Source organism: Saimiri boliviensis, chromosome 12 (assembly GCF_048565385.1).
Source record: "Saimiri boliviensis isolate mSaiBol1 chromosome 12, mSaiBol1.pri, whole genome shotgun sequence".
Taxonomy (NCBI): Eukaryota; Metazoa; Chordata; class Mammalia; order Primates; family Cebidae; genus Saimiri; species Saimiri boliviensis.
The window spans coordinates 42,783,836-42,796,708 of NC_133460.1; the positions used below are offsets into that span (position 1 = coordinate 42,783,836).

A 12,873-nucleotide genomic window follows, 5' to 3' on the forward strand; every position below is an offset into this window, starting at 1 on the left:
TATACACAGATGACTTACTGGCCTTCCTGTAATACTTAACCACTAGAGTTTGAAACTATTTTTATTCTGTCCTGATGTAAATGTCATCAAATTCAGTTCTACTCATAGTCATCTGACCAGTAACTTCACTGCTAAAAATTTTATTTCTTAGCCGGGCGCGGTGGCTCAAGCCTGTAATCCCAGCACTTTGGGAGGCCGAGGCGGGTGGATCACGAGGTCGAGAGTTCAAGACCATCCTGGTCGACATGGTGAAACCCCGTCTCTACTAAAAATACAAAAAATCAGCTGGGCATGGTGACGTGTGCCTGTAATCCCAGCTACTCAGGAGGCTGAGGCAGGAGAATTGCCTGAACCCAGGAGGCGGAGGTTGTGGTGAGCCGAGATCGCGCCATTGCACTCCAGCCTGGGTAACAAGAGCGAAACTCCATCTCAAAAAAAAAAAAAAAAAAAAAAAAAATTTTATTTCTTGAAACTAGTACCAAAACATCCAGACAATTAAAATTACATTATTAACGGTATTACCCTCATTATCACTGTGGATCTAGAAATAGAAACAACTGATTCTCTCTCATTGGAGATGTGAATCACATAGTTACAGGATTTCCCACAATTTGCTGGTCTCCCACTGGACTCTGACATTCTGTTCTCTCAGTCTCTCCCTCTCTCTCTCTGTCAAAGTACCTCTGCTGCTCCTGCACTTGAGGTTAGCTGCAGGAACACTAGAATAGCAGGAAAGAACAAAGCAGCACTGTCAAATGGCAGCTATTTTAAAAGTGGACAGGCAGATCACGGAAACCAGTAAATAGAAAGCAACTAAATGAAGGGAACTGTATCTGACAAATAATAACATTTTGGCAAGTTTGAAAAGCAAAAAGGTGGCTGAAGTATAAAAAATAAAAATAAAAAAACCCTAATCAAGTAGGTCACACTTGACTCTTCTTTAATATTTATCGGGTAAAGTGTTTCCTTCTCATACTGCTTTTAAGGCACTAATCTGATTTTTTAGAATAGAAATTTTTAGCGTATATTGTGGTAAATATTCTATCTGATACGCATTTAAACATAGAGAAAACCAACAGGCCAAAGTAAGGGCCTTTAAATTTATTAACTATGTTCCTTGGAAAATATATAAATAAAAGTACTGCTTTATAGCAGAAGAAAATACTAGAGTGAAAAAATGTCATACAAAGAAGTAGGCAAAATCTGTCATTTGGGAGAAAAAAATGGGCATTAACATGTCTGTCTTTACTTCGCAAAGAAACTTTCTGGCAATCTCCTTTCTCTGCCCCCTCCACCCCCCAGTAATATATTGTACACTTAATCTCATGTTTTTAAGAATTTTTTAAAAATCATAGTAAGTCCTGTCAGACTCTAACCCTCTTAATGCACACCAGCTGACAGTCTAGTCTATAACAAACAGAACATAGGAAACTTTTTTTTTTTTTTTAATGGAGTTTTGGTCTTGTTGCCCAGGCTAGAATGCAATGGCGTGATCTCAGCTCACTGCAACCTCCCTCTCTCAGGTTCAACCAATTCTCCGGTCTCAGCCTCCCAAGTAGCTGGGATTATAGGCACATGCCACCACAACCAGCTAATTTTTGTATTTTTATTGGTCAGGCTGGTCTCAAACTCCTGACCTCAGGTGATCTGCCTGCCTTAGCCTCCCAAAGTGCTAGGATTACAGACATGAGTCACCATGCCTGGCCCATAGAAAACTGTTTTATAAGGAACACCATTGCTATTTTCAGACATCGCTGACAGCAAGTTCCTTTAAAATTTTTCCCACTTTAAAATTTCCATCCATATCCACCCATATAATACTTTTCCCATAATATAGGGAGTTATAAACTGTTTTTGTTGTTGTTGTTGTTGTTGTTTCTGGAGACGCAGTCTCACTCTCACCCAGCTTGGAGTGTACTGGCATGATCCTGGCTCACTGCAACCTTCACCTCCCAGACTCAAGCGATTCTCTTGCCTCAGCCTCCTGAGTAGCAGGAATTACAGGTGTACACCACCACATCCAGCTAATTTTTGTATTTTTAGTAAAGACAGGGTTTCACCACGTTGACCAGGCTGGCCGCAAACTCCTCAACTCAAGCAATCTGCCCACTTTGGCCTTCCCAAAGTGTTGAGATTACAGGCATGAGCCAGTGCACCCAGCTATAAACTGTTTTAAAGAAGCACTGCCAACACCTTGCAGACAAGTACAGTTTATAAAACCAGTTGCCTAAGTTGAAATTTTACAACTTATAACTACTGAGATATAACATTTATATTTTATTTCTTCAATAGGTTTAAACAATAGGCTATAAAACCAGTTGCCTATCTTGAAATTTTACAATTTATAACTACTAGGATATATAATCTAGTTCTTCAACATTTATTTTTAAATATTTTTTCAACAGGTTAAAATAATGGGCTGTGTTTACAAGATCATTAAACAATATACAAATATTTTCCCAACAATAAACCATTAATTTTCTAGTGGAAATAGCACACCATTAAAAACTGTTAATGTGAGTCTCTTTACTGACATGACCTTATATAAGTTCAAATTCTGGTCTCTCAATCTCCTCATCCATAAAGCAGTTACTAGTATTTGCCTTTTTTTCTATCTTAATGTTTTAATAATAATTTTTCTTATGTAAAAAATTAGCTTTCTTAAAACATCTAATTCTGAAATTATCCCAATGTACTGCCTGATTTATGACAGGCATTGTTGTTGCTGAAGTCCTTCCTCCCCGTCCTCTACATATAGTACTTTGTAAGTTACAGGCATTTCTATTACATCATCATTCCTATTTTAAAGAGAACTGTTAGCCAGGTGTGGTGGGTGGCTCACGCCTGTAACCCCAGTACTCTGGGAGGCTAAGGTGGGCAATTCACCTGAGGTCAGAAGTTTGAGACCAGCCTGACCATCATGGAGAAACCCGGTCTCTATTAAAAATACAAAATTAGCCAGGTGTGGTTGTGGGCTCCAGGTGTTTGGTCTCTCATTCTCTTAAGAATGGGAGGGGGGGCCGGGTGAGGTGGCTCAAGCCTGTAATCCCAGCACTTTGGGAGGCCGAGGCAGGTGGATCACGAGGTCAAGAGATCGAGACCATCCTGGTCAACATGGTGAAACCCCGTCACTACTAAAAATACAAAAAATTAGCTGGGCATGGTGGTGTGTGCCTGTAATCCAAGCTACTCAGGAGGCTGAGGCAGGAGAATTGCTTGAACCCAGGAGGCGGAGGTTGCGGTGAGCCGAGATCGTGCCATTGCACTCCAGCCTGGGTAACAAGAGTGAAACTCCGTCTCAAAAAAAAAAAAAAAAAAGAATGGGAGAGGGGACCACGGCGGGTGCGCTCGTAAAGTAAATGCCGGACCCAAAAAGTTTTTGTAGAAAAGTGATTTATTTAGGTATAGAAAGAGAAAAACGAAAAGAAGACAGAAAGCCTTCACGAAGAGTGTGTGGTGGGGGACCCCAGAGGGAAAATACACCCGGATGAGAGAGACAGGGACTTTTAACCTGGGAGGAAATCCCACCTTCTCCAAGTCCCCTGGGCAATGAAAAGAGTTCTTTTAAACTTCTGCTGGAGTGATTGACTTTTGATCTTTTTCTGTGCCCGTAAAAATCAAAACAAAGACCGTTAAGCCTCCTGGACAGAGGAGAGGGGAGGGAGTCATTGGGAAGTTCTTGCCCTTGAAACTACGGCCCCTTGTGGACCCGGAAAGAAAACACATTCTGTCATGGTGGCACATGCCTATAATCTTGGCTACTCAGGAGGCTGAGGGAGGAGAATCTCTTAAACCCGGGAGGCGGAGGTTGTGGTAAGCCGAGACTGCGCCATTGCACTCCAGACTGGGCACTGGAATAACCTCCAGCAAACGACGAATGAAAAAAAATCGGTTCACTAAGATCTGCTTTATTAGAAACATATAGAGAACACATATAAAGTTTAAAAACCAACTTAAATGAGGTTTGAGACTATACTGTTCACTTGTGTGTTGTTCCTACTTTTGCAAAGACAGAAATAAACTCTAATTGAACATTAGTGGGACACTTCAATGTACTGATACACAAAAATAGCTAACATAAGGCTGGGCACAGTGGCTCACAACTATAATCCAGCACTTTGTTTGGGAGGCCAAGGCAGATGGATCACCTGAGGGCTCAATACCAGCCTGGTCAACATGGGGAAACCTCATCTCTACTAAAAGTACAAAAATTAGCCAGGCAGAGTGGTACATACAGAGGCAGGAGAATTGCTTGAACCTAGAAGGTGGAGGAAGCAGTGAGTAGAGATAGCGCCACTGCACTCCAGCCTAGGCAACAAGAGTGAGACTCCATTTCAATACTACTACTACTACTACTACTACTAATAATAATAAAAGCTAAGGTAATTGTCCATTTACTGTGGCAGACACTGTGCTGGGTACTTTCCAAACAGTATCAATTTTTGTAACAACTTTGTGAACTGAAATACATCGTATGCTCAGAGAGGCCATGGTTACTAACAGGAAGTGATAGAGCTGGTATCTGAATCTAGTTCTGTGACTCCAGAGCTCAGGTTCTTCTCCATCCCGCACACACACACATTCACGCTCTCTGATTAGCACGAACAAAAAAAATGAAAGTATATTATCTTTGCCTTTTAAAATTTGACACATTTCGTTATATAAGCGGTAAAAGGCAACATTACCTTGAGTGAGGTTGACTCAAGAGCAAAGAACTGAAAGACCATGGGTGGAAGATACCTTTCTATAAATTTCTAACACTGGTTATGTGACATTTCATATGTAGAAATAGCCAAATACTCACCAAAGAAAGGAGACTTAGGGTGGCAAACTTAATGCAATCTTATAATCAGAAAGTGTAAGAGAAGAAACATCACTTTGGCAATGTACCTTAGTCATGATCTACAAATATCCAAATGCTGTTTTTTTCTAGGTTAACACTGTGCTGAATGACTATATGGATGATCAAAATACAGGTATTCTTTTCATGTGTACAGAAGGGGATAATGAGGCTGGGTTTGGTGGCTCACATCTATAATCCCACCACTTCAGGAGGCCAGGGTGGGAGGATTCCTTGAGTCCAGGAGTTCAAGACCAGCCTGGGCAACATGGCGAGGTGCCACTGTTACAAAAAATTTAAATATTAGCCAGGCATGGTGGGGTGGTGCGCCTGTAGTCCCAACTACTTGGGAGGCTGAGGTGGGATGATCACTTGAGACCAAGAATTCAATGCAGCAGTGAGCTATGATCATGCCACTGTACTTCAGCACTTTGGGAGGCCAAGGTGGGTGGATCGCCTGAGGTCAAGAGTTTGAGAGCAGCATAATCAACATAGTAAAATCCCGTCTCTACTAAAAAATACAAAAAAAATTAGTTGGGTGTGGTGGCACACGCCTGTAATCCCAGCTACTTGGCAGGCTGAGGCAGGAGAATCCCTTGAATCTGGGAGCGGAAATTGCACCACTGCACTCTAGCCTGGGGGAGAGAGTGAGACTCTCAATAAAATGATTAAAATCAGGCTGGAGTGTGTATTTTGACAGTATGACTACTGTACTAATGTAATTTTAAGTGATTATGTACTTTTTTTTTAATTAAAAAAATTTTTTTAGAGACAGGGTTTCTCCATGTTGGTCAGGCTGGTCTCGAGCTCCCGATCTCAGGTGATCCACTTGCCTCAGCCTCCCAGTGCTGGGATTACAGGTGTAAGCCACCATGCCCAGCCTGATTATGTACTTTCTACTAAATTTGAAAGAAAAAAAAAATAACCGTCTAGGTAGTATAAAATATAACCTCAGAACACTAAAGTATTCAGATATGCCTGGCTAGGTTTAACACCACCAGTATTATAAAAGTTTTAAAAATAAATATAACTAATTTCCTAAGATAATAAGGTAGAGTGCTCCTTGCCAGTTCAAGAAATAGATTATTTATGTCACAGGTAGTCTCATTTGACTGCCAAAAAGCTAACAAAGGGTAGTTACTTTCTAAGTGACGGAGAAGACTGGCTTAATAATGTAACAGATTTGCTCTAAAGTCTCAACTGATGTCTAGAGTAGCACTTTCATTTTAAGATGTGAGAAATATCACAAAACGGGAGCAGTTTCTCCTCCTTTGGACCATTTCTGATAGATAATGACTGAATTCTCACTTTCAAATTGTTACCGATATGTGACTTATTAATGAAACGATTTTCCTCTCTGCTATAAAACTTCTGACCTTTGTGGTGACATCCAATGTGCTTTCTTAAATTCCATTCCATTACATAAATTCCCCCATAAAAACCATCTTTGATGGTATAAGAGTTACAATGAAAGCAATTATTTTGTATGCTGAACATCATATGAAGTGATTGGACAAGTTTTGCCTTACCAGTTTCACCAGAGCCATAAATTCATGGTTTAGCAAAACTACAAATAATTGCTTGTTCTTTGATCTCTGAGATGGCTGGCCAACAGTTTTAAAAAATGAATGTTAAGTCCACAAGAGTGACATTAATTTTTACCATACCACGTCTTGTATAACTTATAAAATAATCCGTTGTTAATAAAGATTTGCTGGGACAGGAAATCTAAAGTTTGAAAGTTGCTACAGGGGTGCTCAAAAAGCTGTCTATACCACATGGAGTTTAACTAAATGAAGGTACCACTGAAGGCTTCCATGTATTTTCATGATTTACAGTAAGGGCTGGCAAACATGTTTTTGTAAATGGCCAGAAAGTAAATATATTAGGCTTTGTGGGGCATACCATTTGTCACAACTACTCAACTCTGCTGTTATAGCAGAAAAGTAGCTACAAAATAACATAAAAATACACAAATGAACAAGCATGGCTATGTTCTAGTTCAATAAATGTTTCTGTATTAACATTCTATGAAATTTGAATTTCACAGAATGTTTAAGTGTCATGACGTATTCTCCTTTTGAATTTTTTTCAACAGTTAATGTAAAAGTAACTGGACACAGTGGTTTGTACCTCTAATCCTACCTACTCAGGAGGCTGAGGTAGGAGGATCCATTGAGCCCAGAAGTTTAAGGCCACAGTGACCTATGATCAGTAGTCACTGTATTCTACCCTGGGTGGCAAAGGGAGATCCTGTCTCTAAAAAAGGAATAGACAAAAACAAGAGGCAGACTGGATTTAGCCTGCAGGTATAGTTTGCCTTTGCCTGATTAAAAAAAACAAAATAAAACAACCAGTGTGAAGCAAGATTAAAAAACTTCTACATCAATGTATCAAATACACTTTTAAATATACTAATGCAGCTGGGTGTGGTGGCTCATGCCTGAATAGCACTTTGGGAGGCCAAGTCTGGTAGATCATCTCAGGTCAGGAGTTTCAGGAGTTCAAGACCAGCCTGCCCAAGATGGAGAAGCCACGTCTCTACTAAAAATATAAAATTAGCTGGGCATAGTGGTGCACGCCTGTAATCACAGCTACCTGGGAGGCTGAGGCAGGAGAATCGGTTGAACCCAGGAGGCAGAGGCTGTGAGCTGAGATCTCACCACTGCACTCCAGCTTGGGCAACAAAAGCGAAACTCCGTCTCAAAAAAAAAAAAAAAAAAATTAGGCAGTTTGATCTAATTGACTGCAAACTCTTATTTCCACAAATGCCTGAATTATATACAATCATGAGCACAGGAAATTAAATCAATGTGAAATCCTTTGCATTAGTAATTAAAGATAAAAATATCTTAAGGTAAATATAGGTTTTTAAACTTTCACAAGTAAATGAGTTTCCCTGATGTATTTCTGGACAATGCTTACCCTTCCAAATGATTTAAAGGTACATAATTTAGGAAAAATGATCTACTTTGTAAAGTAAGATTTCCTCCTTTAGGTCTCAATGACTATTATATAAAGAGGTTGGTGCCATCTTCTTTTCTGGTCTCCCAAGTACAATAAAAATGAATATACACATTGAAAAATAATAGATATTATAAAGATAGTTTTTCAATATTTGTCTCATATACCTTATTAAGAATACGAGAGATTAATCTCTTAAACTGTCTGTATGTATGCGTGTGTTATATGTAAATAATTTTACAAAAACAAACATATTAAAAGACTTCACATAATTAAAAGCAAAGAATAATTAAGTATCTGTATACAAAATTCCATCATTTGATTAGTTGTGGTTAATTCAGAAGTCTAGAATCCAGATTACAATTTCAACTAAAGCAGTAAAATGTCTACGTTTCCGAAACATAATTATATATGAAGATTCAGATGGGGCTACTCTGGGCACACTGCCTATGGGGTAGCCCTGCTCCACATGAGGCAGTTAAAAAAATTAAAAACACTGAGATGGTAGGAGGAAATAGGACAACAATTTATATTATCCGTATAATTCTTTTCTCATTCATACAATCAAGAATATATAATATGCTTATTACTCCTAAATTATTTATATTCTGAAACTACATGATGAGATAAATTTAGTTTCTGAATACAACTGATGCAAGTAGTAGTCAATACAATAAAATTCTACTTTCATTTATTTTAACTGGAAATAGTCTAGAAATGGAAGTGACACTCAGAAAATGTGAATGATGTTTAAATTAATTTATTTGCTACAAAAGGATGGTTGTACCATGGGAAAACAGCAAACACTAACGTTTTGATCTATTCAATTTTTGCTTTCAAATAATATTCTTTGCATTACAGTTTTATCTTTATTTAGAAACAAAGTTATGAATGACTTTGATCCTACATTGATCTAAAGAAAGCAATTTCAGTGAAAGGCTATTTTAAAAAATTAGAAATAGGTTTAGGTTTTTTCTTCCCCAAAATATAACACGCTGGTAAACATATTAATCAGATATTTAGGCCTAAGTGGAACTGGTACCTTGAAGTGAAGCTTAAGACAATGTCCAACATGGCCGGGCATGGTGGCTCATGCCTGTAATCCCAGCACTTAGGGAGGCAGAGGCCAGTGAATCACCCGAAGTCAGGAGTTCGAGACCAACCTGGCCAACAGGGTGAAACCCTGTCTCTACTAAAAATACAAAAATTAGCCGAGTGTGGTGGCAGGCACCTATAATCGCAGCTACTCAGGAGGCTGAGGCAGGAAAATCACTTGAAAACGGGAGGTGGAGGTTGCAGTGAGTCAAGATTGTGCCTGGGCGACAAAGCAAGATTCCGTCTCAAAAAAAAAAAAGGAAAAGAAAGAAAAAAATAGCCATGGTGGTACACCCCTGTGGTCTTAGCTATTTGGGAGGCTGAGACTGAGGGATTACTTGAGCCTGGTAGGTCAAGGCTGCAAGACTCTTAAAAAAAAAATAAAATAAAATAAAAGACAACGTCTAATATGTCCATGGGCAAATCATTGTTTGTCTACACATAAAATGAAAATAGGCCGGGTGCAGTGGCTCCCGCCTATAATCCAGGCACTTTGGGAGGCCAAAGCAGGTGGATGAACTGAGGTCAGGAGTTCAAGACCCGCCTGGCCAACATGGTGAAACCCTGTCTTTATAAAAAATACAAGAATTAGGCCGGGCATGGGAAGCCAAGACAGGCAGATCATGTGAGGTCGGGAGTTTGAGACTAGCCTGACCAACATGGAGAAACCCTGTCTCTACTTAAAATACAAAATCAGCTGGGCATGGTGGCACATGCCTGTACTGCCAGCTACCAGAAAGGCTGAGGCAGGAGAATCGCTTAAACCTGGGAGGCAGAGGTTATAGTAAGCCATGATCATGCCATTGCAATCCAGCCTGGGCAACAACAACGAAATTCTGTCTCAAAAGCAACCGCAACCGCAACCACCACCACCACCACCACCACCACCACCACCACCACCACCACCACTCACCACCTCTTTATCCTGTGCTTTTTATCAGTTTTCAATACCATTCATTTTCACAGCATCAATATTTAATCATAAGAACTTAATAAACATATTAACTTATATAATATGCAGAAAGCTCCACAAACATTACAGGATCCAAGAGCTAAATTTTTTGTCCATTTCATAAAATGACAACTGTAAATACAATTGGAGCTTTCACTGCATTCGCAATGGTAATTACTTAAGCTCTGTCTCTATTAAGATTATAAAAACTTAGCTGGGTGTGATGGTACACATTTGTAATCCCAGCTACTTGAGAGCCTGAGGCATGAGAATCATTTGAACCCAGGAAGTGGAAATTACAGTGAGACAAGATCATGTTACTGCACTCCAGCCTAGGTGACAGAATGAGACTCTTTCATAAATAAATAAATAAATAAATAAAAATGTGACCACTACAGACTGCCACAAAATTGTCTCCAAATGCTAGTGGGAAAAAGGTTTTCTACCATGTAAGGTTAATGGAATGCTGTTTCTAATTATTTCTAAAGAAATTCTGAGTCTGTACTGTCAATCTTGGTGACATGATTCTGTATAACACATAATATAACAAAACCTAAAGTTACCAGATTTTAGGCAAAATTCTAAATTACTATAACTTTTAAGGAACTACTTGATTCCCTGTATATACACCAAATAAGAATAGTTTAGAGCCAAGCACTTTGGACAGTAGACACCAAAATCCCCACACCTAAAAAACCTTTAAACTATGCAAGCAAGACCTTAATGTACACATCAGAATTAAGTTGGTAGTACAGGATTCACTCAAGTATGATCCTAAATTTCTGTGATTACTTTGATTTTCTAAATAAGATGGGTAAACAGTTCAGAGAACAAAACTGACTTCAATGGCAATTAAGCCTAGCTTTTTACATAGCAAGCTTTAAAGGCAACGACTTACCACAATTAGCCTGGTGTCCTTAAGAATTTGTTGCCAAACACAATAGAAAGCACTGACCAGTTGCAGAAATCAATGAGCAGGCCTAAGGTCTGCATGGAATCAAAAGGTGGCAGGGCTTATACAGAAACTGCAAGTATATAAAACAAGGAAGCAGGCTGGGCATGGTGGCTCATGCCTGTAATTCTAGCACTTTGGGAGACCCGTGCCAGGCGGTCACTTAAAGTCAGGAGTTCGAAACCAGCTTGGGCAACATGGTGAAACCCCATCTCTACTAAAAACACATAAATTAGCCAGACATGGTAGCACACGCACAACTGTATTTTGAGTATTTTATACTCAAAAAGTATAAAATCGGCCGGGCACGGTGGCTCAAGCCTGTAATCCCAGCACTTTGGGAGGCCGAGGCGGGTGGATCACGAGGTCAAGAGATCGAGACCATCCTGGTCAACATGGTGAAACCCCGTCTCTACTAAAAATACAAAAAAACTAGCTGGGCGTGGTGGCGCATGCCTGTAATCCGAGCTACTTAGGAGGCTGAGGCAGAAGAATTGCCTGAGACCAGGAGGCGGAGGCTGAGGTGAGCCGAGATTGCGCCATTGGAGTAACAAGAGCAAAACTCCATTTCAAAAAAAAAAAAAGTATAAAATCAAACAAAACAAGAAAACAGGCTATCTCCTTTACTATGACAAGAGTCTTGCTCTTGTCACCCAGGCTGGAGTGCAATGGCTCGATCTAGGTTCACTGCAACCTCCGCCTCCTGGGTTTAAACGATTCTCCCACCTCAGCCTCCTGAATAGCTGGGATTACAGATGCCTGCCAACATGCTCAACTAATGTTCTGTATTTTTAGTAGAGATGAGGTTTCACCATGCTGGCCAAGCTGGTCTCAAACTCCTAACCTCAGGTGATCCACCCACCTTGGCCTCCCAAAGTGCTGGAATTACAGGCATGAGCCACTGTGCCCGGCCTCCTTTACTCTTAAGGGCTTATTTTTATACTGCTTGTTCTAAAATTTTTTTATCATAGTCTTAACAATCATCTTCTCAATACATTACTATAATGTGAAGTCATCCCCTTTCTAGAACAAGTTCGTCTTTCCAAAGTTGTCCTGATTAAAATAACCACTGATCTTTTAAAATTGTTTTAAAAGTTTCAGAAAAGCAATTTTATTAGGCACATGAATGCTAAAAAATTTTTTATATCTGGTCCTTTATAATGACAACATAATTCATGTTCTTTATGAAAAGAAATAAAAATGCAAAACTGGTATTGGTTAATAATTCATTTCAGAGAATGAGTATACAACCTGCAGCTTGCTCCCAGATTATTAACTATTATGAATGAAAAAAACTTTCATAGTCCTTTTTTAAAAATAAAAAAAATTTTTTCCTTGCAGATTCATCAGGAAAAAAATTTCATAGTCCTAAGAATCTACCTACAAGTTTGCTGTCACTTTAAGCAACTGACCGTTATATATCCAGGTATTTCAGAGATCTCTCCTTGGACCATCCATTTGGCATTGCTTGCAACTATTTACATCATTAGTAAGGAGGAAATAATAAAGTTTAAAAAAAAGTATATATCATGAGAAATGATAAAAATGATGAAAAAGTTCTGAATTTTAAAGTCTCAATTTTTTTTTTTTTTTTTTGAGACGGAGTTTCGCTCTTGTTACCCAGGCTGGAGTGCAATGGCGCGATCTCGGCTCACCGCAACCTCCGCCTCCTGGGCTCAGGCAATTCTCCTGTCTCAGCCTCCTAAGTAGCGGGGATTACAGGCACGCGCCACCACGCCCAGCTAGTTTTTTGTATTTTTAGTAGAGACGGGGTTTCACCATGTTGACCACGATGGTCTCGATCTCTTGACCTCGTGATCCACCCGCCTCGGCCTCTCAAAGTGCTGGGATTACAGGCTTGAGCCACCGCACCCGGCCCAAAGTCTCAATATTTTAATGTTATGTACAAACTTACATGATGTTTCTATGGACTCATGATTTTTCAAATTGAAATGACTGCATGAAATGATATTCCCATATTTTCATTACTTGGTATATATAAATTCACCACTGAATTAATTTCAAAGTTCACTTTCTGCTTACTTTTAAGTTTTCCTCTTCAAATTTTTG

The 12,873-nt window shown here is 39.4% G+C and overlaps 1 protein-coding gene across 5 annotated transcripts in view; it reads right to left on the reverse strand.

The window, feature by feature from the left end:
• JMJD1C (jumonji domain containing 1C) overlaps positions 1-12,873 on the reverse strand; it is a 333,992-nt gene that overhangs the window by 58,302 nt on the left and 262,817 nt on the right. The gene's annotated exons all lie outside the window — the stretch shown is intronic.